This window comes from Centruroides sculpturatus, unplaced genomic scaffold, assembly GCF_000671375.1.
Source record: "Centruroides sculpturatus isolate CEXI.00-Female unplaced genomic scaffold, Cexi_2.0 scaffold174, whole genome shotgun sequence".
NCBI classification, from domain to species: domain Eukaryota; kingdom Metazoa; phylum Arthropoda; class Arachnida; order Scorpiones; family Buthidae; genus Centruroides; species Centruroides sculpturatus.
Genome location: NW_019384420.1, coordinates 167,199 through 173,817, shown reverse-complemented (window position 1 = coordinate 173,817; position 6,619 = coordinate 167,199). Strand labels below are relative to the sequence as shown.

General features: G+C 36.1%; 1 pseudogene; it reads left to right on the top strand.

The window, feature by feature from the left end:
* The first annotated feature begins 4,841 nt into the window (after positions 1-4,841).
* Positions 4,842-6,131, top strand: LOC111619342 (annotated as a pseudogene).
* Positions 6,132-6,619: the final 488 nt, after the last annotated feature.

The following is a 6,619-nucleotide window of genomic DNA, read 5'->3' as shown; positions in this document are numbered from 1 at the left end:
CAACTCCTGCTTACCGTGCAGATGCGTTGCCAGTTACGCTACCCGGACCTCCGATCCGATCTCCTCTTCCAGCGTATATAATCTAACTACTTAACCATCGACGGTTATTACAACGCCGGCTGGGGACACATTCAGTGCCCACGTCCTACTTCCCATAAGGCTCTCAACCGGCCATCGCAAGCCCCGGCAAGGCGTAATATATATACAAACATCTCCAACCCGATATATAATTATAGCTACAACCAACAGACTGCCGAAAATCTATCGGGCTAGTTTTATGCTACTTATTAGATAAATTACGTAATCAATTTGGTACTAGAGCCTAACGCTTACCTCTAGTACCAAATTGATTACGTAATTTATCTAATAAGTAGCATAAAACTAGCCCGATAGATTTTCGGCAGTCTGTTGGTTGTAGCTATAATTATATATCGGGTTGGAGATGTTTGTATAGATACAATAGTCTTCGTTAGGCTTAACATCGACGAAAATTCAACGCGAAGCGACACGCAACGGAGAAAAATGTCAAGATGGGATAAATTAATACAGTATATTTTTTCGCACATAATCGGTTATCCGAAACATCGATTTTTCCGAACAATCCCAGTCCCCAATTGATTCGGATAATCGACGCTCTACTGTAATATATATATATATATATATTATTTTGCTTTTTACATTTCCTACTATTATACTACAAATGTTGCATACTTTCTTTTCACAGTAGTCGTTGATACGTTCAAATCCAGCTCCCTTCAGAGTGTTGCCGCCGTTTTGAATGGGTTCGCCTGGCTGCAGGCTTTTAGGCGAGCGTTCTCCCCTTCCGTCGTCTGTCGTTCGCGGCCCTTCGCTTTCCCCGGTGACACGGAACCAGTGTCCCGGGATAATTTTATAATTCGCTGGATAGCTCGTGTGGTAACGTTCAACATATCTATTTCTTCTGAACTTCTCCCCTTGTTGTGGTGTCGTTCTATCAGCAATCGTATCTCCTTAGCGATAGGCTTAGGCATCGTGACTTAACTAATCCAGCACGTCATCAAAGGCTTTATACTCAATTAATCCAGCACGTCATTAAGGCTTTATATTCTTGCTTCCCACAACACGTTATCCAAATGAGTCCCTGACGTAAGCTGACTGCAGGAGCTCATTTGCATTGAGATTTGTATTCACAATGCAAATATAAATACAATATAATATTAAAAAATTGGATACAATAAGATCAGTCTATAGAATGGCAATATATTTTATTAATATAGTATTTGATATATCTAATATTTTTGTCATGACATTATTTCAAATATCTAAAAATATAATTTCTAATATTGAAATATGTGAATATTATATTTTAAAACTTTTATTTTTCTTCAGTAAGAACATATACTTTTATTTTAAAACATTAACTTTTTTACAACAAAAAACAGTGAAATAGCAACCAAAAAATGACANTCTAGCTTATTAATTAAATACAAAATTTATTTTATTAACATCTGTTTTATTATTGATTTTACTTATAATTAGCATTCAGTTTTTCGCAAATTTCATTTATTAAGTTTTTAGTTTACGTATTTATTTCGTTAGGCTTATTTCATATTTTTGTGTGTAGTATTTGTCCTCATTGTTGAAATGGCCGACATCGTGAATGAAATACCTGAACTTACGGCTTCTGCAGAAACTGACATTGTAAATGTCATTGTGACACGTGCACATTGTGCAAAAAGACTTTTAAAGAGTTTCGTTATTTAAAACTGCATACAAACAATTTTCACGCAGATCACGTGAACGAGTTAGTGAATCCAAAGAAGTTGCAGAAAGTGTTTAATTAATTTTCCTTGTCGTTTATGTTCCAGGAAATTCAGTTAAAATCGCTGGCTGCGTTATCATCTCCGGAATGACCATGCTGAAATAATCGAAACACCTGATAATTCGAACATTTTGAACTGTAGTCTGTGTGGTGCTAGTTATTCTAAAATAACTTCTGCTGGAGCATTTTAACAGCGTTCATGAATTAACAATACAAGAAGAAATACTGACATTTTTTCAGTAGACTTGTCCATAGCATGGAAAGAAGAGACTAAACAAAAGTCATATGCTAAATTTGTTAAAACTACCAGAGATCCTGATTCAAGGTATGCAGGACAAGTCATCTCTCTGGAATATTGCCGCGGCTTGCAGTTCCCACCGTGTCATTCATGGGTTAGAGGTTAGCGGCTTCGCCTATCGAGTGAAGGTCTCCGGTTCAAACCTCATCGATGCAGGTACTTTTTTTTTGTGGGTACGTTCTCCTGGTCTCAAAACATGTGTATGTGAACCGCCGGAGAGGGAGTAGGTCTCCCGATCCGGCAACAGGTTGTTAAACCTTCTCACTGTCAGGGTAAATAGAAGGTATTCTTTTTCCCGCTGTAACGGGCTTTAATGTTTCGAGTCGAGTGGCGGAGGGAGGAGTGCGTGGCAAGATGACAGGCGATATACGAGGAGACCGAATTTAACAAAAACACAACGATTTATTAGCTACATATATATTACAATAACTATGGTCAAGGAAAAACATTTAAGAGTCCCTAAAACGTGAAGAGTGGAGAGAGACTTCACAAAACTTTTTCCATACCTCTTGATGGTTTTCCTTATCCGGTAGGAAAATCGATTTGGATATCCAGGTGAACTGAATTCTTAGGACACAGTTTTAAATAGTTTAGGATATATTAGTCCATAGGAAATTTCGCAGGAAACCTTTGTTTGGCGGCTGATGAACGACTCCCCCGAGAAGGGGAAGGAAGGGGTTTTTATAAGTTCGTCGTGGGAGAATGGTCACGTGATGGCTTGTTGTGAAGTAAAAGGTACGCGGATGGGTCAAAGTTGTTTCCGGGACCATGCTAACTATCAACTTTGGAGTTGGAATGTAAAATTAGTTTCGAAATGGACGGATGTTTACTTCGAACGAAAGGGGAGATTGGAATTTTTCCCCTTTTTTCAGTTAGATTTTCGTTTAGTTTTAAAGGAAAATTGAATTGGAGGGTTAGAAAACTGCGGGACATTAATCGGAAAATTCGGTAAAAATTTCCGGATTTCACATTTTCTCCCTGTTTTCTTTAAAATCACACTTAGTAGTGTGGTTTCAAACTTTCTGATTGTTTTGTCTGGGTAGAGGTATGTTTACATAGAGAATGGTCCAAACGACCCTTTGCTCTCCCTTTTTTTCCTCCCTCTCTTTTGGCACTAGAAAAAAAATTCTTTTCGGTTACATTAAAATGCCGCGTCAAAAAAGAAGTGATAAAAGAATCCGATGTGAAATGTAAGACCTTGGTTATACAAATAAATCCCGGCACGTGTCATTCGCGACAATATTTATTGCTCGAAGTGGGAGGACTGAAGTCTTCGAACAGGAATGTTTGATTGGTCAGTTGAAGTTCCTGTTGACCTGGATACGAGAATACGGGTCAAAGTTCGGTAGGGTGGAGATTGTCCTTTGACTTGGAGTTCTTGGATTCGTCGGTTGGATTCTTGTGTGCACGATGTTGTTTTATCGATAATATAAAACTTTTCAAGATGCTACCGGAAAGTATTTAATGATTGGAAGATTCGCAGGTAAGTAGATGATATTTTGTTGTGGCGATCAGGTTAGAACTTCCTGGGCGATAGGTTGATTGGCACTTCGAAGACAAGAGACTACAGCCTGAGATCCTGTCGCGTTCCTATTGGTCACATTCATTATGCAGACCGCGCATGCGTTTCATTTTCTTTGTGTTTCGGCTTGCGAGAAAGTGAAAGTGTAAATTGAAAGCATGTTTGCCAATGGTACTTCGTTCACCTTTGAAGACTGTGGCAAAATATTTAAAACAAAAATACCTGAATGGGCATCGACGTAAATTTCACACAACTGAAGTGAAATGTAAGTTATCCATATCCTACCGTAATCGATCCAAACTTTGTTGGAATCAACGATCGCGATGTTTTGTAATGTTCTGACGTAATATAAGGTTGGTGGCGCTCGTGACCCCTCGGGCAAGGTGACCTCGTTTCACTCTCCCCTTTCCAGCACTGACCTTCTGGGAGTTAAGACTGTGTGTAATCTTTGTGCACTCTTTGTTCTTTGTTATATAACTAGTTACGCGAGTCTAACTTGTTTTTACCAATCTCTCCGAAAAGCTACATCCAGTCTAACAAACTTTTCTTTACGGAATACGGTACGGAGTTTATAACCACGCTATACTGATACGCTTACAGCTACGGATACGGTTACTCGACCCTAATTCCATATTCTAATTTTTATGAGAAAATACATTTCTATATTCTATTTCCGTTATAAGAAATTAAATTAAAATTGAAATCATCCACGATGTGACTATTTAATCCTAGTGGACAAACTAATAAAGTATTCTTAACATATAGACACCCAATTAATTAATTTTTTTTTGATAGTCAATATCAAATATTAATAGAAATTAGATTTTGAACTTTATAATTGTCTTTTACACTGAAAATGGCTTTTTGATTTTTCAAAATTTATTTTTTTTTATATAACAGGTAGCTATAAATGTCTGGAGATATCCTGCAATTTCACTTGTAATAGAAATCAGTAACTTCTTAATCATTTGAAATTAGATCATAATGTGACCATTGATGTAACAGAACTAAATTTCGGTTCTTTTAAAGAGTTTACTGATTGGAAATCGAAAATTGAAATGGATTCAAATTCACATTTCATTTTGGTATGTGGTTCAAAAACTATATAAAATATAAAGCATCATTATTACACATGCAACCGTACAGGAGACTACAAGCCAAAAGTTGATGACATCGACAGAAAAAGAACGTTGAAATCACAAGGCACAACCAAGTTGAATATGAAATGTACTGCTTATATTGCAGTAGATGAGAATAATCATACTGGCCAGGTGGCAGTGAAATTTTGTGGAAAACATTATTCACATGAGCTAACTATTGCAAATATTCCGATGAATGAAACCACGAGAATTAGTATTGCAGCTAAGTTAAGAACTGAGATTGCATCAGGTCGAATTACACAAGATTTAAGACAATTTTCATCTCCAACAGAGTATTCCCTTGCACCAAGGTCAGCTATTGTTTCAAAAAAGGACATCAACAACATTAAAAAACAATATAACATATCCGGAATACAACGCCACCACGAAGACCACATAAGTGTGTCAATGATAATAGAAGAATTACAAAACACACAGAATCATTTGTCTATTTTATTTTACAAATCTCAAGGAGAAGTTACTGAAAAATTCAACATTGAAAAGGATGACTCCATAATTGTATTACAAACAAATTTTCAGCGCCAAATGTACAAAAAATTCGGAACAGATGTCATTTGTATCAACTCAACACACAACACAACTTATTACAATAATCTCAAATTAATCACGGTTATTGTTGTAGATGAATGGGGTGAAAGTATTTCAATTTTATGGTGCATAAGTAGCCGAGAAAACAAAAGCATATTAAAAGTACTTTTTTCTTTGCTTAAAGAAGCTTCACCTGCAGTTTCCTCTAACTATTTGATGTCAGATGATGCATCTTGGATCTTCACTGCATATGAAGAAGTTTTTGTTGGACACAAAAATCAAAAACTTTGCTCTTGGCACATAGAACGAGCTTGGAATCGTGCGGTTTTAGAGAAGGTACGGAAAGAAAAGCAAGAAGAAATTTATAATGGGCTTCGACTTCTGCTACACACTCAAAATGAAAGAGAATTTAATGAATTAATGCCATTATTTTTACAAAATGTTCCGCAAGAGTTCTTCGATTACTTTACGAATATGTACGCAAACAGAACTCGTGAATGGGTTGCTTGGAATCGGAAAAATTCATTAGTTAACACAAACATGTACGTGAAATCATTCCACAGGTTATTAAAACATGGTGAAGACACGATGCAGGGAAAGCAAAATAAATGAATGGATGCACTCCTTCATGCATTGATTAAATTAGAAGATTACTATGTCAATGAACGGATTTGTAAATTGGAAAAGGGTAAAGTGACCAAAACAATACAAACAATAAATTCTCGGCATCGTTCAAGTTTGAATTTAAGTGAAGAAGATTATTCCTTTATCAATGAAAATGAATGTTGGAAGTTTACTAAAAAGAATTACGTAATTGTTTGAAAGACTTGTCCAAGATTAGACTGTCGACTAAGATGTGATTTATGCAAAATTTGTATACATGATTTTAGCTGTTCTTGTAGTGATTCGTTGTATGTAAAAACAATTTGTAAACATATACATTACTTGAAAAGAAAATTGGATACAACGGAAATAAATACTGGAGAAAATAGTGGTGACTATAACTAGGAAGGCAGTAATGACAAAATAATAGTATCACTTGAATGCAAACAATCAACAACTGAAATTGGAAGTGAGAGATTGGAGCTGAATGATGATGCAATGCAAATTTCAAGTACCGAAACAGAAATGCAAACAGAAAATTTCAAGCAAGTTCTGGAAGCAAGATCAGTTCATGAAACAGACATTAAAGGCAGGGTTTTTGCTACAACACAAAATTTACTTAAAGAAATTCAAAACTGCAATGACAGCATAATTTTGGAACAAGTTAACAGACGAATTATCTCTCAGATTCTGCCAATCTTTCAAGA